The following is a 25,649-nucleotide window of genomic DNA, read 5'->3' as shown; positions in this document are numbered from 1 at the left end:
AACGTCCAATGCTTAAATTGTGCGTCTGAATGAATTTTATTCAGCTTAGCTGGAGTGAAATTCCAATGTAATATCAGCATAATTTAATATATTAACACAAACAAACGGTATAAAATATTCCCATGCTGACTTCAGGAACAGACGACACTGGCTGCATGGGTTGGGCTTCTCCTCTTCTGCCTTTGCTCAGGGCAGACGGGACTTAATCAACCCCAGGAAAAGTGGAGCTGGGGCTGCCCCATAAGTTCAGGAGTTGTTGAGTATGTGCTCCCTGGCTCCAGGTGTCTTCTCCTAGGAGCATTCTGCTGCCCCAATTTCTTGGCAGCATCAGCTGCACTGAAGTTAAAAGGGGGAAATACTTTGGACTCTGTGTTTGTTAAGTGGAAAAATCAGCACATTTCCTTACGTGGAACTTGGAAACTCTCTGTGCCTCCATCTCCTTCTGTTTCTGCATGTCATTCTGGCACTCGCAGCTACTCATTTTAAAGCAGCGAAGGCTCTTCATTCCTCATTGCGTGTCATATGCAACTCCTATTAGATTTATTATAAAATGACAAAAACTCTCTGGCAGCTGCAGTTGGGGCCAGAGATATGTCAGCATCGATGATGAATGGGCTCCCTGAGAGGAAATGGAGAAAGGCCTGAGTAGCAAAATGTAGCTCTGGACCTACGTGTTGAAAGCCCCAATCTGGTGCTTTATTTTGGACAACTGAAGGCACAGGCATCAGTTTCTAAATTTGGTCACTATTCTGTTTTTCTGGTGCTGCTTCTTTTGCTTTTTAAAAATGCTTTCCTGGAAATTTGCAGAATTGCAAAGGCAAAAGGGACCAGGCAGTCCCACAGTCCAACTCCAGTGGCCCAGGCTCATATCTCAGCTCAGGAAGGACACCCATGAGTAAGTAGGACAGGCGGCCTGGGAAAGCAAGGACGAGCATTTTCTCCTCATCGTCTTCCATGAACTGGAAGCGGACTATCTGCAGCTCTACTAGTGTAGAACCTCTATGTGATGCAAGACCATGGGAAATCTACACGATACAGGGAGCCTCCATTAGTACAAGAGTCTCCCTGCTGCTAACTTGTGGAAGGAGATGGAGATGGCAACAGGGTGGTGGAGTTAGTACGCTTGTCTCCACTCATCTCACTTGCATGTTTTACTTGCTCATGAGGATAATGCCTCAATACTGCTATAGTGTCAGGGACTGGGTAGAGGAGGAATGGTGGAGATTGCCTCCCCATCCTGACCCTTCCAGGGAGGAGGAAGACAGTCTAGATTTACAGCAGGAGTTTGAGGGAGGTAGCAGCTCAGAGGCAGATTAAGGGGAAAGCTGGGAAATCATGGAAGAGCCAGAACAACACCCAGTTGACGTGTTGTCATTAGAAAGCATTCCATCTCCCAGAATCTGGTGAGCCTTAAAAGTAGGAGAGCAAAGAGTTCAAAGACAGAGGGCACATAGCAGAACCAATAGAGGAGATGATGAGAATGACAAATGAGGAAGTGGGAGAGAAAGGGGGTGGAGATTCACTTGGGACAACACCATTATCCAAGAGGCTGGATTCTATAGCCTCTCTCTGTAAAGACTGAAATAAAAAAAGGGTGGTAAGAAACTTTTCCTTGTCTTTATACTTTCCTGGGCAACCAGCTGGGAGCTGCTGAAAGCATCCTGACATGTAGGGCCAAGGTGTCTCAAGCTCTCTCAATATCTGTTGGGAGGGGCTGGGCACCCTCATTGCTGAGGACATGGAGGAGACGGAGCGTGGAGCTGAGCGTGTCACGGCTTCAGTGGCCAGCTCCTCCTGAGCACAAGAGAGGAGGAGCCACCAGCTATTGAAGCTGCACTATGCTGGGCTCCAGGCTCAGCCTCCCCTGAATTTTTTTAAAAAAGCATAAAACATACTTAGAATTTTGAATCTCCATGGCAAGACATGTATGTCCTCTTCACATCAGTTATGATGCAGATAGAAAACATGTAATTGGAGCTGTCAGCCAACCTAAGGAGCAACTGGGAGCTCATGTTAAGCAAAGGCAGAACTGGGAGCTTGCTTTGTAGCCTTCGGTTCACTTGCCCTACACCTGATGTCAGGTGTGACAGGTGTGTGTTGTTTGGAGGAAATAGGTTTATGGGCCAAATTGAGACCCATGCTAGGCCTAATTCAGCCCACTGGTAAGAGGTTTCCCACCCTGATTCAAGGATACATTCCAGTCAGGTAAAAGCAACCACAGAGAGTGCAGACTGAGGCCTGGGGAGTCCTGATGGGTAGACAGATCTGGAGATCAACATTCTTTTTTTAAAAAAATCTATTTTTTATAGATTTTTGAATTTTCATTTCAAAATAAACATTTTACAAGCTTTAAAATATCTAATGACTTCCCCTTTTCCATATATTTGATAAATATTTTCCACTCTTCTTTAAATACACATTCTTCTTTCTCTCTTATTCTGTGTGTTAAACCTGCAAGTTCTGCATATTCTAACATCCAGTCCTCTTTACATGGGACCTTGCTCACTGTCCATTTTTGGGCTAACAGATTACTGGCCGCTGTTGCACACATAAATAAACTTTTCTGGAACCTAGGGATTTCTGTCTGGGTTATTCCCAATAGAAAGGACTCTGGTCTATTTGGGGAGGTAATTTTAAGCATTTTCCCCTCAACTCATTATAAATCATTTCCCAATATTCTTTTACCGTTTTACATGTCCACCACATATGAAAAAAGTTCCCTCCACTTATTTACAGTTCCAGTGGATAGCTGATTCTACTTTATACATCTTAACCAACCTACTCGGAGTTAAATACCAACTATGAATCATTTTCAAATAATTCTCTTTCAATGAATAACATGCAGTAAATTTCAAGTAACTTTTCCTGAGTTTCTCCCAGAGGTTTAAGTCCATATTGCGTTCTATATCTATTTCCCAGTATGTCACTGAAGTTTTAACTAGCTCGTCTTTTGTTCCCCATTCTAATAAAAAATTATACATTTAAGGCAAAAGTTTATCCTTATTTTGTAACAGTTCTTTTTCAAATTGTGAGCTTTGGCCCCAACATACCTGCTGGAAGTTCGCTGCCCCTGTCCTAAAGTAAAGTAGCAGCTTAAAATCTCTTGAACAGGTGAAACAGGTGAAGCTGCTATACCTCTCTAAGGTTGCCAACAGGGGTCTTTCCTCAGCTTTGCTACCTAAGAACCAGGGCTGGCCCACTCATGAGGCAAGGTGAGGTGACTGCTTCAGGCAGCAGGATCCAGAGGGGCAGCAGATACCGTCTCCCAGGAATGCATCACTTGCTGCCATGCTCTTCTTGGAGGTCAAATGGTCTTCTCCTCAGCAGCCCCCCCATGCCACCTCTAGGCAACTAGGAGGTGGTACTGGTCTTCTATGGAGTAAATGGCAGGTGCTGCCCTCTGGGGTCTGTACCCACCCTAAAGGGTGGTTACGGGTGATTTGAAGTCTTTGTGGCAGAGGGAGAGCTTTGTTTTCAGCTCTGAATAGAAGAAAATCACATTTCTAAGATGCTGTACCTGTGCTTGGACAAACACATGATATTATGCAATGGTTTGGATGTAACATTATTGTTTTGAGTGCCTGTTTGAACCATATTTTTTGACTGGGCAATTTTTATTTCCAGAAGTTTTTATTCACCCTATTGCTTCCATATACACAATAACCGCAATAGACCCAGAGAGCCAATGACAGGTGGAGCTAGAGTCCATGACATGCAGAGGTAACTAATTCTAGTTGTGTCCTCATCATTTCCCCTGCTGGGTTTTGTAAGAGGCAACACTGAGACTAAGGAGGAAAAAGTTGATGGCCACTTCGAGGCCCTGGATGCAGGTGGAGGCTGAAAGCCAATTGAGTTTGGTGGGCCAGTGTCTAATCTGCCCGAATGGATTAGCCTTCACTAGATGATGTCGATTGGACTAGTGTACATGGCTCCTGGGTGGAAAAAAATGTCAAGACCTGAGCCTGTTTTCTTCACCAACTTTGCATCTTCTTCTGAAGCTAAGCTGTTTATACCAAGCCAACAACAAGAATGATGTTAATTTCCTGGATATATAAATCTCTGCATTTGTGTTTTTCCATACACAAATTGTGCCTGGAATAACAGGGATGCAATTTGCCAAAAAGTGCACATGAGGGTATGCACACATCACTGTGTGTGGCTTGATGCACAGACTAGATAGCCAGACATCCAAGGCCCTCGCGTCTGGGTTTATGACAAACTGCCCGAAACCTTGCAGGGATAAAAGGAAAGACTGAGTTAAGGCAACTTTTATTAAAAAAAAGAAATTCAGCAGCAAATTCATTTCCCAGAGAGCTACAGTCCAACTTTGGCTTGAATTAAATGTTCTGTGGTTAACATTTTTATTTCACTGCCAACCATCCGTATGTGATGAGAACAGCAAAATGTTATATAAATCATGATTGGGACTGCTCCCCCCCCTTGTGGTCCTGTTATTAAGATGTATATCAATGGATGCAAAGCTCATTTTATTGGCAATGTAGGCTTAAATTTAGATCCAGTACAATAGTAGCCGCAATGGAAAGAGAGAAGGCAGGTGAGGGGCCTCTTACTGTGCACAAAGAGTACTATCCCAACCTAGATGTAGTTAGCATGGGGACATAGGAAGCAGTTGTACCCCCAAGTCAAAACATTGGTCCATCAAGCTGAGTAGACTGGTAGTCTGGTTGGCAGCAGCTCTGGAGGGTTTCAGGCAGGGGGCATTCCCAGTCTTGGAGATACGGGAGATTGAACCTGGCATCATCTGTATACAAAGCAAATGCTCTACGACTAAGGCATAGCCATTCGCCATTGGGCCATGTGATATTTTCTTAGGAAAAGCGGTAGGAGTTGGCACCCTGAGTGAGACTGGGATTAGCCGTGCCACATTTCTGAACCCACGGAGGCTCCAGACCAGCTGGCCTTTAAAGTCACCCAAGAAAAGAACACAAGAATGGCATTTACCTTATTTTCCTTTGCCAGAGAATTGTTATAGCAAGTGGTGGTCTAGCTTTAAAGCAGGGGTAGGCAACTTAAGGCCCGGGGGCCAGATACGGCCCAATCGCCTTCTCAATGCGGCCCACAGATGGTCCGGGAATCAGTGTGTTTTTACATGGGTAGAATGTGTGCTTTTACTGTATTTAAAATGCATCTCTGGGTTATTTGTGGTGAATAGGAATTCATTCATCCCCCCCAAATATAGTCTGGCCCCCCCACATGGTCTGAGGGACGGTGGACCAGCCCACAGCCAAAAAAGCTGGCTGACCCCTGCCTTAAAGGAAGACCCAGAGCAGGAACTACAACCAGCCTTCTGGCTGGAGCTTACCGTTAATAAGAACATCACCTCCTTTCCACAGCATGCTGCATCTCCTGCAGAGCAGCAGATTAAATTCATAGCCTCAGTTTGTCATTGTCCTTTAGACAGGGATGAGGGATCAGTGTGCTTCCAGAGGCTTCTAGCAGTTGTGGGACAGAAGGCAGGAGGACTGATGGTATGTGGAGATGGAGCCAATGACGGACAGAGTCAGCTGATTCTAGTTTTGTCTGCATCCTCTTCCCTACTGAGTTACCAATAGGAAACACAGACTAAGGAGGGGAAGCTATTAGGCAGTATTTATTTCTTAGTCTGGGTGGGACTGGCTGACTGCAGACTGAAGCTGGTGAGGCCGCACCCCATTCGCCCGAGTGGACCAGCCTCCATTGGTTGCTGGACCACACTCGACATCAATCACAGGTTCCCCATCCTTGGCTCAAGGCTTAGCTACCACAGCTGACAGGGATGACAGAATCTTTAAGGGACCTTCAGCATGCAGACATACAGGAAACAGAAGCAAATCACAGAATTGCAGTTGCAAGGGATCTTGAGGATCACCTAGTCCAACCCCCTGCAATGCAGGAATATGAAACTGTCCCATACAGGGATTGAACCACACTCTAACCAACCGAGCTATCCAGATATTGTTTGTTCTTGTGGGGTAAGCTACGTTTTCTTCCACCTTTGCTGTTCAAATGATACATATATTTGCCTCTGTAATAAATGTGGATTTCCTTGTTCAGTGGTACATCGGGTTACAGACGCTTCAGGTTACAGACTCCGCTAACCCAGAAATAGTACCTTGGGTTAAGAACTTTGCTTCAGGATGAGAACAGAAATCGTGCGGCGGTGGTGTGGTGGCAGCAGGAGGCCCCATTAGCTAAAGTGGTACTTCAGGTTAAGAACAGTTTCAGGTTAAGAATGGACCTCCAAAACGAATTAAGTTTTTAACCTGAGGTACAACTGTATGGACACACACATACAGTTTGTGTGTGTGTGTGTGTAAAAAAATGAGGTGTTGGTGCTCATATCTTGATAAAAGTGTCATGGATGCCAATGGAAAATGGCTACCATGGACATCAAAACAATATGTGACGGTACTCCTTATCTGTGAGTATTGTCACCAAAAAGGATGAATATTTTTTTTTTAAAGCCTGTTATTCTTATTCTTATTACCCCACTTACTAATTACCTTCAACACATCATCTGGAGACTGTCCCTCCTTTACTTTCCCCCAGTGAACGAACCTCCTTGCCTCCTGCCCACTTTTATTCAGTGTGCAAGGAGGGGCTGGCACTTCAGGCAGGTGACCACCCATAATGTAAACAGTCTATGGCAAGAGTAGACATCTTCTGTCTGGGATTCCCCTAGTCTCCCAGAAGTATTCTATGACCGACACACCAGTCTGGATGAATACGGTTCCTACCAGAAGGAGGAGAAGGAGAAATAGAAGAGTGCTACTGCCTGTGAAACACTCACACAAGAGTGCTATTTTTCTAGAAAAAGAGGTGCCAGAACTCACCATGAACACCTCTTTCTCCCAATGGCAATGGTGCCCACCTGAGAAGTGCTGGAACTGAGTTCTGGCTGAAAAAAGACCTGCACACAACCTCCCAAAAAACCCAGCTTCAGCATAAACATTTGTTGCTGGCTACTAAAGTCTAGTTATACTTTAGTACAAAAATATATGAAATCTATCTATAGTGAAATAAGCAACTCATCACATTGAAGCTGCCAGTGGAACAGGCAATCCTGATTTTTTTGCATTAAAAATTTCCCCACAGATATATTGCTGTCGATAGCTATTGATTATCTGCAACTGAATTAATATCGAATGAGAACACACTAACTAACTTAGTTTGCAATTATCATTTAAAATGGACGGGGTGTTTTTTGCCCCATCTATATTTGATAATTCTTATTGTATATAATTTCAACCATTCACATCAAAATACTATTTATATGTCTTGTTTGGACTACTACTACTTCAGGGAAGGGAAATGGATTTTGGGGTAGTTTGGAGGGTGGCGAAGCATCATGTAGGGAAAGTGTAAAATTTTCCTGCAAGTTTTGCACTTCAAATCACTACTACCATAGCTAACTTTACTTTAGAAAAAGCAACCACTGCGAGTTCATTACACATATTTGTGTGAGACGCATACTTGGACTCTCATGCAACCCCATTTCACTCACAGGCTTATACTATGTGGCAATACAAAGTGTTGATTTTATGCCCCTTCGAGTACATGGTGTTTACAATCCTTACACAAAATGAAAACAAAGAAGCTCAGTCCTGCAGCAGATGTGGTCTTCTTCCCCCTCTACCTCGGAAATGAATTCCACATTTCATCTAAAGAATGAACAGGATGCAGAAAACGAAGATTCTGATACAGAAAAGCCCGGCATTCATAGATAAATGCACCACCGTCAAAATGCAAAGCTACGGTCAGGCTGTGCTCCTGTCCTTCAGGAGACTGCCAGCAGATGGCACTAGTCCTGCGTGCATCATCTCATGTCCTCATCCTCAAAACAAACACCAGTGAGCACAAAAGAAACTGATAGCCTAGTGAGGTCACATGCCACTTCAAAGAAACCTGATAGTTTTAGCATACTGGGAACCCATTTAACATTATCTTTCTGACTATTATCTCATCTCTATATTTTATCTGACAGTTTTCTAACTCAGCATTTTATATACATGCACTGTGCCATCCTAAAGGTCAAACATTGCTATGTGCATTCTGAGCTTTCTTTACAACACGCCAAGTCGAACAAACCACGTCAGCTTTTAGCAGTAGGTTATTATTTAGTGCTTTGTGCAGTGACCTTGGCAAAACAGGTTGCATTTACCCTGTTTTTTTGGTGTTTATCATTTGGTCTCATTGTTCATCCAAACCCATTCTCACGTTCAATTAACCTAAATTTGAAAATGCAGGCAGCAGGCATCGTGTAGTGTTTTTAACAACGTATTTATTATTATAAGGAGCTAAATTCAGAGAACATCAGCCTAAATCCTAGCTTGATGGGACAAGCACTGGATCAGATCCCTTTTGATCTTCAAGTACCCGAATAAAGTAAACGAAGGAGTACACACCATACCAAATGAGCCATGTTATATAGACAATAATGCTGTGAATGAGGTTTGTTTTCCAGTGTTTAAGGGACAGATAACAAACACATGAAAATTAACAGACTGGATCAGACTAGTGTTCTGTCTAGTAGGCTATAAATAACCACCACTTCAAGGAAGGTTCATCAACGTTGTGACAGGCTCGGGTGCTCTAAACAAATACAGTTTGCAGTGAAATGGAGGCTGAAATGGAAAATCACACTTCAGACTGAAATTATCTTGTGGAACATATGCAATTGTGCCACGTCAGGAGGTAAAAAAGTACCTAAACTTGCACTGTCTGTATGCCACACTTGCTCTTTACTGAAAAACAAGAGTTAAACCCGCAGCTTTCCCCATAAAAATAAGAATAATACAAGATTGATCGCTGTGCCCATGAGATTCAAATTTTTGCACTGGGGAGAACAATTTTTGCTCTTGGGAAGAAAAATCGCAAATTAGGAAATTCTGACACACAAACACACACACACACACACAAAACAACAACAACAACAAAAAACCAGTGGCGTAGCGTGGGTTGTCAGCACCCGGGGCAAGGCAAGTAATTTGTGCCCCCTAACCCGTGGATTTGCGCCCCCTAACCCTAACCCCCAGATGTTGCACCCGGTGCGGCCGGCCCCCCCTGCACTTCCCACGCTACGCCACTGTAAACCACACAATGTGATCTGCAAACAGTATGACTGAAAATGGAGAGGTTTTCTTTCATTTTTTGCATGCAGTGGAACTAGCTTATTGGTGTATAAGAGAATGATATATGTAAGATATTGTTAGGCCACAGAAGCACCATGATTGGCATGATGCCTTTGTGAGGTTGCACAAAATGTTTGCAAAATGAAAGGCCTGGGCAAAGAGGTTCCCCACAACCTTTCCCTTTCCAAAGCCCTGAGCAGGAATTGTACATGTGCTTTCAGGTTTTCTATGGAACGACGAGGGTAGCAATTTACTTTAAAAGAACAGACCATTGCATTCCAAATTATCTGATGTTGCTAAAGAAGCATGGATCAGAGTCCAAATGTTGCATTGTGATGATGATAATTGCTGCTCGCATACATTCCCCAGTAATCCAAGCTCAGATGTCCATGTCCTGTTTAGGCTCACCATATACACAGCCATTTAAACTTGGCTCAGGCCACAGGCTGCCTTCTTTCACCAGAATGCAAGTGCTAATCACACATTCCTCTGCGAGGTTTTGTGACTCTTACCTTATTTTGAGTATGTTCATACCACCCTTCAAACATTATAATGCACATGTGTTCCCCTTCACAAAGATTATTCCCACTCATATAGAAAAAAATGTCTTAAGTGGGTTATTGATTAGTAATGCATTAAGAGCAAGGATGGCCCATGAGACGGTTGGCTCAGGGTTACTACTGTCTGTCTGGCGACGAGGAACAAACAAGACAAGACGTTAAATGTGCCTCTGCATTTAATGCACATTTTAAAAGAAGCAAATAGCAGCCAAGGTGTGATAATTACTGGGGGCTAAACAGTTTGGAAAGGGAGTTTTCCCCTTGGCTACAATCTCGACACAAAAAATTGCTCTTTTGAAGCTGCTATTTGCATTGGAAGGAAAACCCCCACTGGCACCAATAAGAGCTTTCCTCTGAGTGCAAACAGCAGCTTCAGAGGAGCAGTTTTCATCAGCACTGAAGCATGGGAGGAAAAGGGTAAACTGCCATCCTTATTGCTGTGATCCTGCTGAGATCCTGTGGATATCCTGCTATCATCCCAGCACACCAGTGGCTGCTATTTACAGAGCGGGGAAAACCATTAAAAGCAAAGACGCATTAAACACCTGCGTGTGTTACTGCATGATGTGGAGGGCAGTGCTGTTGCTGGAGGGCATCTCAAGACAGTAGAGGAGGCAGAGGGACTGTTAACATGACACTATGAAACTGTGCATGTGCTGAGTGGGGAGCAGTGACCAGCAGCGACCATTCTGGTGGCTGCCAGCCGCTCAAACGTTGCTGACTAGCATTGCGAAAAGACCTTGGGTCTGAATATCCAGAACTGTTACACTAAACTTTGGGACTTCCCAGTAATGGAGAAACTAGAATCCCAACCACCACAACATAGAACTGTAGTGTTGGAAGGGACCATGAGTTTCATCTAGTCCAACCATATTTCTTTTGTGAGGATGGTGAGATACATATATCAGCCAGATAAAGCATGACTATGGGACTTGTAGGAGTTTCTTTCAGAGTGATAGTAGCATTCTGGAGTTGGGAGGTGTAACTTTCTAGGACAAAGCCTTAAATATACATGGAATTTGATGTTATCACGGCTATAATATCTTGGTTTAATGTCACATTAATTGCTTTTTTCAGTTTGTTTTTTTAAAATTAAAGGATGAGAATTTGCATGGTGCTGAAAAACAGATGATGAAGAAGAAGAGTTTGGATTTGATATCCCACTTTATCACTACCCGAAGGAGTCTCAAAGAAGCTAACATTCTCCTTTCCCTTCCTCCCCCACAACAAACACTCTGTGAGGTGAGAGGGGCTGAGAGACTTCAGAGAAGTGTGACTAGCCCGAGGTCACCCAGCAGCTGCATGTGGAGGAGCGGAGACGCAAACCCGGTTCACCAGATTACGAGTCCACCGCTCTTAACCACTACACCATGCTGGTTCTGGTGAGCGACCTCATGAAACACCACTATGAAGAGGGCAAGAAAACACAGAACAGGTAGTTGCAGTGTGCAGGCAGAAGCATCTGAGGACAGATGGTACTGGCAGTAAAGCAGCATTGCTCCCTAGTTGGAAACAGGGAAGATAGCTGGATGGTGAATGACTTTTAGTCTTGCTATTGTCACTCAGAATCCTAACCTGCACAGTCCTGGCTCCTGTATTCTGTGATCACCCTACATTAGAGTTGTGAGAAAATGTCACTCGTTTACTGAAATGGCATAACCACCCCAGCTTATTGTGCAATCTTTAATTTTTTGGCTGCGATAGCTGTTTTGTAGGAAGTCATTTCTAGCCTGTCTTTTAGAAAGTCTTATCACAAGACAGTTTGCAAAAAAAAAAAGCCCAAGTTATTGTTTAGCAGATGATGCACATTCAAGACCTCCACTTTCATGAGGGTTAGGTGCTTGTTTTCTTTGAATAATAACTGCGACGGAGCTTAAGCCAGGTAGATCTCAATCTCTTTATGCTAAAAGGATAGCAGGGATGAGTTCATTGGTGGGAATAGCTGTGGAGCATTTGCTTTGCATACAGAAGAGCCCTGGCAACTCCAGGTATGAAAAAAGACCCTGCCTGAAACCCTGAAGGGTCGCTGCTGCCAGTCAGTGTTGGTAGCCTGAGCTCGATGGACCAATGAACTGAGCCAGTGTAAGGAAGGTTCTTATAAAAGGGGTAGGGGAGGAATGTTGCTTTGCCACAAGTATGGTCTTTATTGTTTTGCGAAGATTTCTTGTCTGCCCATTTATTCCGAGCTACTATGATCATTCAGATCATACCTAACAAACTGGAAGCGCTGCCATTTTCACAACGCGAGGCCCTGCTGCCTTATGTTTTATAGAGACTGCAATTTTACGCCTTTGCCTTTTGGGTTGCTTTGTTCAGCGAAAGCTCCTTTGGAGCATCTTGACCTGTAACTTCCACGCTACTGTTCCACTGTCAGTCGAGCCCCATAACTCACCCAAGGAGACTGACAACTTCACCTATAAAATTATGTCTTCACCTCGCCCGAGTTTTCTGGATTAGTCTCCCTGCAAATGCTAACAAAAGCAAAGAGTATCAGATCACTGCTCAGGACACCAGCGGTGATGTTTGTGGAACCGCGCACTGTCTCAGAGCTAATCTCCGGGATAATTTAGATTAACCTTTCTGGTCGCTGCAAACCACATTGCCTTTTCCCCTGACCGTGATGTGCTACTCGGACTTATAATAACCATTTTGGATCATAGCAGTGGAATCAAAGCTGGCATTGAGCTGGCCTTCTGCTAAACTTTCAAACGGAACCGAATTAGAAACATTACAGTTTGGGCTTATTTCACCTTTCTGTCTAAATAATAATATTAACAATTTTTGAAGTGCCTTGACAGAAAACCTAGAATTAACTGTGAATAATTCTCCCCCTCCCAAATAATTTTTATTTGATTTTACAAGTGCAAATTTATAACAATACCAAATATATATCCATATTTAGAGATTTCTCTGAATCTCCAGACTTCCCACCATCCCCTCCATGGGTCATATTGTCAACATTTTCAACTGCATATTATTTCATCATCCATATTTATATCTCTCCATATTTTCCATAGTATTTGTTGCACAACAAGTGTTACTAGAATCCTGCTAATGTTTTCATCTGCTTACAGTGGTCTCCTAAATAAATTATAAATCTTTCCCATTCTTTCTTAAAGTTTTGACTGTGAATAATTCTAACCAGAAATATGCAGGGCGTCTTGATGTCCTCTTGTGTTTACTTTTTCACAAGACAGATAACTGTGGCAAATAGAGGCTATGTATCAAAGACCTGTCCCTTCTCAGGTTTGGTAGGTTTATAAGTTGAGCTGCTGGGTGACTGCGGGAGGGTGTGCTTTCTCAGGGTGGCAGATGTACCCTCAGAGATCCTCAAGAGAGGATGGCCCAGAGGGGAGGGGAAGGCAAAATCGATCTCTTTCAGTTGCTGAGCTATTCTTCCATTTGTTGCTGCTTTTCATGACTGCAATTCCTGCTGCTCACGGCTATAATTAGAACTTTTAAATTTATAGCACATGCCTAAAGGCCTCGAGATGCTTGGGGGGAATTTAACTGAATCCATGATTTCTTCAGCAGGGACAGCTGCTACTGTGGTAGGAACAATTCTGAACCGAGAGGTCAACAGAAGATTCTGTGAAATGCTAAAGGCCAAAACAAGTAAGGAGTAAAAAAAAAGAGACAAAAATGAAGACTTGAAGATATTATTTAATAACTTCATCACTTATGGTTGTTATCAGGCATTCAAAGCCACCCTGCACTGCACCCAAAATTAAAATTAGACTCGACTAGACAGGTCCAGTGGCAGAATGATGAGATGGCCCCCAACTTAGATGACTTTAAAAGAGGATTAGACAAACGCACGAAGTAAAAAACTTTCATGGGCTAGTCATGATGCTTCCTATGTTCTACCTCCAATGTCAGAGGTATTATGCCTCTGAGTACCAGTTTCTGGGGAAACAAGTTCACACCCTCTAACACCTTGAAGCCAAAATTCGAGACGCCATCTTCCTGGATGCCATCTTCCTTTTTCCAATCACGAGAGCACAAAGTCGATTTTGCACCACGGTCCCTCCCTAAAAGCGCCTTTTCAGACATAAGCCCCAAAATGTGTGTTTTGAGGCACTGTGTGAGATCCAGCCCCCCAAAAGTGCTTCTCCTGGGAGAACTCATACCCACAAATTGCATGAGAATGTGGCAACCAATATGGCCACTGTTCTCTCACGATAAAAAATGGGATGCTTTTTCTGGGACACTTGTGAAGCATGTAAGTTTGGACAGTACTGTCGCGCTCATGTCTAGTTCGCAAGCTTCTCAGAGGTATCTTGTTGGTCTCTGAGAACAGAATGTTAAACTAGATGGGCCTTTGGCCTGATCCATCAGTATCTTATTGTGTTATAATGGCTTATAGGAAGAAAAGAGGGGAGGGGAGGCACTTGAGGATCATTGCGAATCTGCTGTGCATGCAGAAAGTTTAGGTCCTGGAAGGTTTAGGCCCTAGCATCTTCAGGTATAGCTGGAAGAGACCCTTGTCTGAATCCCTGCAGCACTGCTACCAGGCAGTTCAGATGATACTGAGATAGATGGAGCAGTGTTCTGACTCAGTTTAAGGCAGATTCCTGTGTTCCTTGCTCTGTGAAATTTACAGAAAGACCAGGTGGAATGGCCACTGATAGAGCAAATTCTAGGAGGAAGAAGCTGAGCAGTCTCAGCCAGACCATGATTATCAGCCACTTTTAGAACCAATGCAGACTTTTTCCAGGCATAGAATCATGCCTGTGAGAGATGGCCACACCACAATATGCACAGAGTAAAATGTAGAAATTGCTGCCTGGTGGTCATGCAGAATTCCAGAAACCTACCTGCAGTTCATGCCATGTCTTTATTACCTGCACACACACATGCAAAAAGAGTAGACTACCATGTCTCACCTTAGCAAGTTGCTTTTGAAATTCCCCATCAGTTCCCCAGTGTTCTGCCACGAGGCATGGATGGTTCCTCTCTGTGAAATACAAACCCAACAGCTCACAGTATTTGGCAGAAGTTCTCCTGCATTTCCCCCTATTATTCTTCATCAATTACCAAGAGCAGTAATTACATTTGAACATGATCAAAAGGGAGAGAAAAAAATGGAGAAATTATTGTGGAAAGGGTGGAGGTTATTTTGCTGCACTTAGCTGACTTCTGAGGTGGCCTAGCGATGTTTGTGTGCCTCTTTTCTTTCAGTCTTCAAATCTGCATCCTGCAGCCTCTCTGGGTGCCTTCACTTCCTGAAAACCCCATGACATCCTCAGCTGGGCTTTTATGTAGGTGCAGAGGGAAACCACACTGCCTATTGCGTGCCCGGCCATCGTTCATTATTTTCAAGAGAGAAGCATTTTTATTTTTCAAAGAAATCAGTGCAGAAAGCTTTTTTTAAAAAATGGTAAAATGAAACCTTATCTCAAAAACAAAGTCAGGGAGCACATCAGATGCTCAGTAGTCACCTTTCCAACTTCTCACACTTCATTTAAAAAGAGGCAATTCCTCCCACAGGATTTCTTTTTTTTTTTTTTTAGATCAGGAGACATAGGCAGCAGGGGAGGCTGCAGAGTGTTTAATGGGAATAAAAGAATATGCACCACCCACAGCTGCTTCACAATGATATATTAAGTTCAATCCTGCTGCACACATTGAAAAGATAAAGAAATTCTAAAGCACCCTGAAAAAGAGGCAGAAAAACTGAAGTCTTGGGAGAGATTAGTGGTTGGGTGTATACAGAACTAGTTCATAGTTTGTTAGGTAAAGGGACCCCTGACCATTAATTCCAGTCGTGACAGACTCTGGGGTTGCGGCGCTCATCTCGCTTTATTGGCCGAGGGAGCCGCCATACAGCTTCTGGGTCATGTGGCCAGCATGACTAAGCCGCTTCTGGCAAACCAGAGCAGCGCACGGAAACGCCGTTTACCTTCCCGCTGGAGTGGTACCTATTTATCTACTTGCACTTCGTGCTTCCGAACTGCTAGGTTGGCAGGAGCAGGGACTGAGCAACGGGAGCTCACCCTGTCGTGGGGATTCGAACCGCCGACCTACTGATCAGCAAGTCCTAGGCTCTGTGGTTTAACCCACAGCGTCACCCGCATCCCTTCATAGTTTGTTAGAACCCGGGGTGTTACATTTTTTAAAAAAGTGTTATATGAATTATACATCTGAGGGTGGAGCTGACTGAGTGAAATGGATCTGAGTTTTACGATTTATGAACTTATGCACTCTACGAGATGGAAGGGTTGCCACTTGCTGCTGCTATCCTGTTTTTACCCGCCCACTTAATCCATTTCCCCACCCCATGAGTGGAAATGTAACAGACAGGACTAAGCTTCTTACAGCACAATCAATGCATGTTGATTCAGAAGTAAGTTCCATCAGTGATAGATGGAAAGGCTGGATAACGATTTCTTTATCCACACAGAGATTCTCAAGCTTACATGAGTTATGATGGATGCTTGCTGGAGCACACGGCTTGCGTGGCATGTGGCAAACAGTAGTGGCTAGTGAGTTATTAGCAGTTATTGACATTTGTCAGCTTTCCGTGTTCTGTAGCAGGAAAACAGAAATGGCAGCAATCATGTCTAATTTAGCCTGCTATGATGTCAGGGCTTTGCGGACTCCCACTCATGTCAAGAAGCACCTAGAAAAGGTTTACAGATGTGTAGGAGGCAGTCAACTATGGCAGTGATGTTGCCAATGTTGCACATGGATCAACTAACGATTAAGCTATCAAAAGCAATCACTGGAGCTTACTGACAGCTGGCTCAATTGTTTGCACCTGTTTCCCCCCCCGCATTACACATATGTCTGGAATGGATTACCCTGGCTTGTGCTGGACACATTTCACCTTTCCCTATCATGATGTGCCAGAACAACATCTTTATGAAACCTGGGACTCAGAAAAGCAATAGGTATGGTACATCATGTGCATATCCTTATGGGAAGGACTCACTCGCAGAGATACCAGGAAAAAAACCCAACTGGACTCATCCCTTGACTCCAGCTCTGCTTTATAACTCCTCTGGATCTATCTATAATAAAACAGTGTCTAACACTGTCTATCTATAATAAAACAGTGTCTAAAACAAGGCCTGAGATTAGATCCCAACTCAGAGAAGGTCCCCACCCCCTTCTTTTTGCCGAGACTAGTGTAATACAAGACCATTTGTACTTCAGTAGAATTAGATCCATTTTGACCAATAAAAGCAAGGACCTTGTTTCTGATTGGTTGGCCATGCAGTATACAGAGAAGAGTACTAGTATTTCCTAGGAAAGGGAGAGCTTCTAATGAGCAAGCAAAAGCTCTCTGGCTCAAAACACAAACGTTAAATGGCTACTTCATAATAGGGGACATAAAACCTCCAACAGTCTCTTTCCCTCCAAGACAATTGTTCTTTTGCAGGTGGGGTTCAAACAGTAGATTCAGGTTGCACAATTAAAGTGGGTTTAGTGCTCAAGTGCAAAATACTCCCTCCTCCCTCTCTTCACACACCCACACACCCCTTGCAGTAAGGAATGTGATGTGGAAATGTGCTGGAAAATGTAGGATAACCATTACTTGACCAACCACTCAACCAGCTGGTGGTCTGGCTAGCCACTGTGAGAACAGAATGCTGGATTAGATGGGTCTTTGGTCTGATCCAGCAGAACTCCTCTTCAGTGCTTATGTCATTGTATAACTTCCCTGCAGACAAATGCTCAGTAAGCAGTTGGGGTTACAAACTTTACCTCCCCCCAAACTTTGTGCAAACAAATCACGATGAATGCTCAATAAACAGGTTGTGACATGTTTCTCTCTCACACATGCACCCCTTTGGGATGTATTTTCCTTTCTTAATCAGAAGGCAAGAAACGGTTTCTCTCCCACACACTCTCGCCCTTCCCTTTGGGATGCCCTTTTCCTTCTTAATCACGAGACAAGGAATAGTTTCAGCAAAGGTCCCCCACTCAGCCATTGTGGATTCTTACATTGGTTGCCAGCTTGCTTCTAAGTTCCTTTCTTCCATTTCTGAACTCCGTGCTCTGTTGTTTTTAGGAAATACTCAATGTCCTGTAAATACTTCTGGAGAACAGCTACAGTACAGTCGTACCTTGGTTCTTGAACGCCGAAAACCCGGCAGTAAATGTTCCGGTTTTTTAACATTTTTGGAAGCTCAACGTCCAACGCAGCTTCCTCTTGAGTGAAGGAAGCTCCTGCAGCCAATCGGAAGCTGCATCTTGGTTTTTGAATGGTTTGGGGAGTAGAACGGACTTCCAGAATGGATTACATTTGAGAACCAAGGTACCACTGTATTTGATGTTCTCTCTCTCTCTGCTGAAAGGTTCTTTATGTGAGTCAGTGTGGTGTAGTGGTTAAGAGTTGTGGACTTGTAATCTGGTGAACTGGGTTCGCGTCTCCGCTCCTCCACATGCAGCTGCTGCGTGACCATGGGCTAGTCACACTTCTTTGAAGTCTCTCAGCCTCACTCACCTCACAGAGTGTTTGTTGTGGGGGAGGAAGGGAAAGGAGAATGTTAGCTGCTTTGAGACTTCTTCGGGTAGTGATAAAGCGGGATATCAAATCCAAACTCCTCTTCGTCTTCTTTGAACATGACGAGGACATCATGTTCACCACCTGTCTGATGTAGAAAATCCCTAACCCCACCCCCAGTTTCCACCTTGAGACTCTTCATCGAGTGCACTCCGCTCTCTGTTTTGGTAAATGGTACGTGCATGAAGTTAGTCCAAATCAATACCTATCTTGTATCTATCCTGTTCTTTCTAATGAAATACTGTGTTTTGATGTGTTCCCCCCCCAACTAGCTTTGATCCAAACTGAGAAAAAGAACAGCTTAGCTGCATTTTTAAGCCGTTTGCACAACCAAGGTCACTGCCAAACAGCTTTTACCGTCAAGACTTTTCTCCTGATGTTCTGTTGAAATCTACCCTTCTGCTACTTCAGCCCATTTGACACAGGGCTTATCCATACTTCCTCTTGTTGTGCTGCTTTCCCCCAGGGAAAACTATTCTGTAGCACTCAAGCTACAGGTTTTCTCCAAACTGACATTTGCTCCGATTTAGCACGAAAGAGTGGGTTTTCCCTGAGAAAGAAGCAGGGAAGGGAAAACTGCTCAGACCTGTGGATTCTAGGCATGGGGCTAGTGGAACTGGGGGCGAGCCCCTAGGTCTGCCCTCTAGGGCAGCACAGAAAAAGTCTTCTATGGTGAGTTCATGCAAGATCAGGCTACACACAATTATGAAACAAAGCCTTTCATTTCATTCGATTTTTGTGTTGCTGCTAAACAATGAATGGCTTTGACAGCAAAATCCTTTGCATGTCTACCTGAGAAGTAATTCTTGTTAAGTTCAACGAGACTTGCTCCTAAGTAAGCGTGTAAGGAGTTGTAGCCTTAACCTGTTTATTTTCATTAGGGTGGATTTTTTCCCACCCAACAATGAGATCCAGGCCTGTCTGAAATACAGCAGCTGAAGTTTGCCAATGGTTTTCAAGAAAGCCAAACATGTGTTCAAAGCTCGATGGCTCTTGGCAGACACTTACGTTTTAAAGAAGCCCTGATGCCTTCTAGAAAACACAAAAAGACAGTCTGTTTGGAAATAATCTGCTTGTGTCACATTGAGTGAAATCTTAGCTCCTGTGAAGGCAAAGGAAAGTTTGTCATTCACTTTAATGGGGGCAGGCATTGCCCAGGCACATTTATTCTCATGGAGAGGACGTTCACACTTTGAAAACATCTTTTGCTTATTTAGCCCATTTATTTCCTTGTTCTATAGCAGCCTATTTAACTATATACAAAATTAAAATGAATTAACAGCAGCACATTCCTATCCATGTCTACTCAGAAGTAAGTCTAAACTGAATAGAGGTGCATAAGATTGTACTGTATAATATTTCCCCCCACTAAACCCAAACATACATCTTCTACTCACTTACCTGAAAGGAAGTCCTGTTGATCTCACCTGGACTTACTCCTGAGCAGACACATATCTGCTTGTCTTTCCAGGCTCCAGCTGTCACCCAATGTCTCTCTTTCCCTGAAACAAATGAGTTGTACAGGGTCTTCCTTTTGTAGATCTTGACAGGTGACTGTTGCTCATGGATATTGTTATTTTAGAAATGTGACAGGCTCTTAATGAAATGTCTACATCAGCAAATATAGGCTTTTAAAAGCTATTACACTAAATGTTTCATGTGTTAAAGGCATGCTGAATCTCCTGAGGATCACACCCAAAGATTTAGGAGGTGAGAGTCCGGGAGCTCTGGGTACTTCTTGATATGTTGAGGCCAGATCTAGTGACTCCTCTTCAATCAGGCAATGACGCTTTGTGCTGCTGGATTGGCCAAAACCGTTCACATTTAGTGAATCAAGAGGCTAAGTTGCTGGGCTCTGGTTGTAGGTCAGTGTATGGGGTCATAGAAAAGCTCTAATTTCACTTACTGTAATATTCATAATATATTTTTGGAGATGGCTGGGAATGGACCCAAGCAGAAATAACCGGCTCCCTGCCCTCCTCTTGGAAATCTGAAAATGCAGGCTTAAAATCTTGAGACTGGGGAAATGCAGAATGGTTGTGCCAGAGAAAGTAAGATAAAACTGGTTTCACCCATGACTAGCGATGGGAGGGAAATTTGATTCAGTTTGCATTTAATAGCAAACTTACCCAATTTGCACCTTCCAAAACAATATGAGAATTGTGACATAGTCATCCTTTGAAATTTGCACTGCTCTGACTTTTGCAATGGCATGTGTACAAAAATGTATTTACTAGGGTAAAGTGTTCGTATAAGTGCATACATTAGTGAATATAACAAAAAATTGCATTAGACACCGACTGTGCAGGGCCCTAGGTGCCTAAGCACCCACAAATCATAAATGAAGGGGCTGACCCCTCCCCCAAGATTGCACTTGGCCATGTTGGCACCCCCCCCAACATGTGTTGAGTGATGTCAGCATGCTGCTGGTGTGCCAATGTCACACGCATACTCCTCGAGCCCCCACTCTTGCAGGGGCAAGGCAGTGTGGCTGATGTTAGGAGAAACTGCATAACTTTTAGGCAAAACTGCATACTAAAATGTGTATATCACAAGAAGTTTGCACTAAGGAGCTGATGAATTTTCATGAGGACTTAAAAATAAACAAATCACAAACCGATGTGGAAATGTGATGAACTGATTTTAAGTTTGGAAAAATGAGAAACTGAGAAAAACTGAAATTGACATACTCACCCATCCCTGCTCATGACTCCACCGTTCTTATGACCACGCAATCCCTGGTTCCTTTTGGATGCCTATAGACTCAGTTTCAATAATCAACTTGCATCCCTTGGGCTTTTTCTCTCAGTTTAATATTCATCTCAAGGAAGCATATTTATTTGCCTTGCAGAGGCCCAACATGTGCAACTGAGCCAATGGCATGAGTCTCTCTCTCTCCTGCATTTCCCAATATTGGCAGAAGCGATCAGACCTCGTTCTGCTGGCCCTGCTTTGGAACTGTGGCTGCTGCTCCTAAGCTGGCCTGGAGCCTCAGCTTCCTGTATTGCAGTATTAGAACCAAAAAAGTAGCAGCTTTCCACCCCACCAGGGACTGGGGAGTGAGCCCAGTTAAAACTGCCATGGGGAAAAAAATGGAGTCAGGCAGTGAGCTGTGCCTGAACCACACAAAGCTATGGGGTGCCAAAGAGGGCCCAGCACAGATGGTGGCAGCTGCAGGAATGAACGCTGCCTTTCTGGACTCACTGTACTCTTCCATGCTGCACAAAACCAAGCCTGCTTTGTTTGCTCTCTTGGGCAAGTGAATTTGGACTTTGCTGTTTGTCTGTTGGAGCCCTGATGGGGTTTTAGGCAAGGGTTCAATCAGCTCTACAGAAAGGGAGGGGACCAGGGCTTTTATCAGAGCCTGCAAAAATGGATTTGCGGGGGAGTTAGCAGAGCATAAAGGCTCATAAATGCTTCCCAAATCCTATACTTTCTCTCACTTATATTGTTATGCTCACCCACATATTGGAGTACTGAGATATTCCAGGGGGTGCAGCACATGTTTCCTTGGGATGGGAGGTCACTGGAGGCTTAATTGGTATTTTGTGGTACCTGCATTTGTTTACAAATATACAGTCTGGGCTAAGGTGGAGGTGTAGCTCGATTCCTCCAGAGGTGGCTAAATCTAGTGGCTCACATCAGATCTTGAGAGAGGGGCAGCTCTTACAATGCTCACAGAGCCTACAACTCAACTCTTTTCCTTGTCTTCTGTATGGCCTCCAGGTTAAGAGCGGTGGACTCGTAATCTGGGGAACCGGGTTTGCGTCTCCACTCCTCCACATGCAGCTGCTGGGTGATCTTGGGCTAGTCACACTTCTCTAAAATCTCTCAGCCTCACTCACCTCACAGAGTGTTTGTTGTGGGGCAGGAAGGGAAAGGAGAATGCTAGCGGCTTTGAGACTCCTTCGGGTAGTGATAAAGCGGGATATCAAATCCAAACTCCTCCTCCTCCTCCTCTTCTTCATAGCTGCGATGCCCCTGTGGCGGCCCGAAGGCTCCACACCCAGTGCGACCACACTGGTTGCGCTCCCCCAAATCTGACTCTGCCTTTACAAGCTATACTTCCCAAGATTTTTTGAGGGAAGCCATGACTGTTCAAAGAGATATCATGGTGCTTCAAATGAATGGTGTGCATATGGCCCTGGAAAACAGGTTTCAAGGGCTGACTCACGGTTGAAATGAAGTAGCAATGATATATCACCGTGTAGAGAGGATACCAAGAACATGCTCTAGAAAGAAGGGGGTGACATCAGACATAGAAAAAGAAATGAAAGTGTCATTTAAGAATGCGCCTTGCAAACACAACAGTAGAAACTTATTTTTAATAAAAGTGCAACAAAGGGTAGCATTACTTATATTTATACATTTGTATGAAAAGATCAGAGCTGTTTCCATTGAAAACATATGCTAAATGCACGAAATGTTTCTACACTTGTAACCACTGTGGGAAATGATATACTATAATGGTTGCAAATGTGGAATAAAAACATAAGATTGCTTTTTTTTGAAAGCAGTTTGTTTTATGTCTCTTTGTTGATATGGCTGAGGGCTAGAATTTTAACCAAGCTCTTTTTTTTTAATAAAACAGAAGGTTTTGTGACAAGGCCTATCATTTGGCATGTCAAAAGCATGAAATATTTTTACAGTTGACACATAAATCAGTCCTTACCATGGAAATGCAATGTACTTAAAAAAATGTCCAGACATAGGTAAATGTTATGCTATATAGCTAAATAAGTAAATAAATAGTCACAAACAGCAATGACTGTGCAAAAACAAAAACAAAAAATCATTGGGCAAAGTGTCTCTACTATCCTATATTAGCAAACTTTTAATGTTCATTAAATGCCTGTGTGTCGTGGTCTGTGGGGCAAAGCTCCTGGGAAGTGATTGGGTTCTAGAAAATACCCTATAAAGAGAGTCTCCCAGCACTGTAGTCCTGATCCAGATTGGGTGGCCCAGCGGCTGCATTTTCAGAAAACAAGGGAGATTTGATCCCTGATACCATACACCTAATTTGGCCTCCAAAGCACATCATTCTAGGTAAGTTACTACAACTGTATGCTTGCTAGAATCTTTCATTGCATCCCTTCTTGGCCAAACATTGCAACACACATGTAAACATCAAGAACATCACAAGCTGCTTATACTGAGTCAGTCCATTGGTCCATGTAGATTAGTTGTGTTTACATGGTCTGGCAGCTGCTCTCCTGTGGTTTCAAGCAGGGGTCTTTCCTGGCCCTACCTGGACCAGGGGTTGAACCTGAGGCCTTCTGCATTCAAAGTAGATGCTCCACCACTGAGCTACTCCCTGAAGCTATGGTCTCTGATGTTACATCTGGCATGATCTCTGATAGGATTATGATCTTGCATGTTTATCTTGTGACCTGGACCAACTGGATTATTCCCCCCCCCCCAGTTCCGCATGTCTTCTTTGCCTACCATTTGTTGTTGTTGTTTTGTTGTTTAGTCGTATCCGACTCTTCGTGACCCCATGGACCAGAACACGCCAGGCACTCCTGTCTTCCACTGCCTCCCGCAGTTTGGTCAAACTCATGCTGGTAGCTTCGAGAACACTATCCAACCATCTCGTCCTCTGTCGTCCCCTTCTCCTTGTGCCCTCAATATTTCCCAACATCAGGGTCTTTTCCAGGGACTCTTCTCTTCTTATGAGGTGGCCAAAGTATTGGAGCCTCAGCTTCAGGATCTGTCCTTCCAGTGAGCACTCAGGGCTGATTTCTTTAAGAATGGAGAGGTTTGATCTTCTTGCATCCATGGGACTCTCAAGAGTCTCCTCCAGCGCCATAATTCAAAAGCATCAATTCTTCGGTGATCAGCCTTCTTTATGGTCCAGCTCTCACTTCCATACATCACTACTGGGAAAACCATAGGTTTAACTATTTGGACCTTTGTTGGCAAGGTGATGTTGGCCTACCATTAGCGTAAGCAAACTGCACAGACGAGTTCCTTTCATACTCCTGTTGGATTTGGAGCAGGCCGGCCACAAGAGTGAGAACAATAGCAAAAGAATGAGCTGGTTCTTGTGATGTGACTGTTGTTTCCCTCCCGCTCTTCCCTTCCTTGTTTAGTGACAGGTGGCATTTTTCTAAGCCTCTCGTGGGCAGCTGGTGGATGGTTGACTCCAGCTGGCCAGCTTCTCTCCATTTAGCCCCTGCCACACCTGCTTTGTACAGCAAACAAGAGCCTTTTAAAAGATGGGCAGCAACTAGCAAGGGAGCAGGACCCTCTCTGCTCACATGAGGAGGGAAATCTGGGCCCAAACACATCTTCACATTTCTCCTGCTTGCAGATTCTGACCTGCTTTCTCAGCCCAGAAAGAAAGAATCTAAGGTGTCTTCCTCCCTTTCCCTTCTTCCCAGTGCTTTGTTATTTTCTTCTTTTTAACACAGCCATCTCTCTCTCTCTCTCTCTCTCTCTCTCTCTCTCTCTCTCTCTCTCTCTCTCTCTCTCTCTCTCGTTTGATCAGATTCCCCCCCCAAACTTCCTTTCCCTTGAAGCACACAGTGACAGGAGAATGCTTGCCCCTCGGAGCCTTTTTTTATTGTTCGGAATTAAGAAATGGCAGAATGGGCTCATGAAAGATTAATGACTTCCTGTAAGCATCTTTGTACCTGAGGACAAGCAATTACAAAAATATGTCCAAAAGGTGGGGGGGGGAGGCTGGGGGTGAGGGGGAAGGGGAAAGAAAAACCAAACAAGAAAGGATGTTAAGGGTAGACTGGCCAGGTATTTCCTGACAGCAGACGGAAAACTGAGCTTTGCTTCGCTGTGGCTTCACTGAGCGAGCAAATCTCGTTTCCCGGGTGAAACGTCAACTTGTACCTAAAGTTGTCAAGGGACGCCCTTTATTCAACTCTTGCATGTCTCGGTGTAAGAGAATGGCTGTCCCTGAGCAGCGCTTTGGTGCTGCTGTTTCTGAAAGGCAGCTAGCTTGGGGTTTCTCAGTGCCACAGGAGGAGCGATGAGGGAATTCATGACTGTCGTCCAATAGGGTAGCCCCCAAAAGAAAACCCATATCCTGAAAAGAGGACAGAAAAGGGGTGTTACATCTGCTAACTTGCAGGTATAGATTTATTTTTATTTATTAATTACATTGGCGCTGTGGGTTAAAACACAGAGCCTAGGACTTGCCGATCAGAAGGTCGGCGGTTCAAATCCCCGCGACAGGGTGAGCTCCCATTGCTTGGTCCCTGCTCCTGCCAACCTAGCAGTTCGAAAGCAGGTCAAAGTGCAAATAGATAAATAGGTACCGCTCTGGCAGGAAGGTAAACGGTGTTTCTGTGTGCTGCTCTGGCTCGCCAGAAGCGGCTTAGTCATGCTGGCCACATGACCTGGAAGCTGTATGCCGGCTCCCTTGGCCAATAAAGCAAGATGAGCACTGCAGCCCCAGAGTCGGCCACGACTGGACCTAATGGTCAGGGG

General features: G+C 44.1%; 1 long non-coding RNA gene across 1 annotated transcript; it reads right to left on the bottom strand.

The window, feature by feature from the left end:
* Positions 1-12,546: 12,546 nt before the first annotated feature.
* LOC309374739 lies at positions 12,547-19,691 on the bottom strand. Its single transcript, XR_014170700.1, has 3 exons — positions 19,605-19,691; positions 14,578-14,648; positions 12,547-13,290 (listed from the first exon to the last, which is right to left on the bottom strand). It is a non-coding gene; the product is annotated as an uncharacterized lncRNA (long non-coding RNA).
* Positions 19,692-25,649: the final 5,958 nt, after the last annotated feature.

This window comes from Podarcis melisellensis (assembly GCF_964234715.1).
Source record: "Podarcis melisellensis genome assembly, chromosome: 7".
Taxonomy (NCBI): domain Eukaryota; kingdom Metazoa; phylum Chordata; class Lepidosauria; order Squamata; family Lacertidae; genus Podarcis; species Podarcis melisellensis.
Note: the sequence above shows the minus strand (reverse complement) of the source record. Positions and strands in the feature narration are given on the sequence as shown.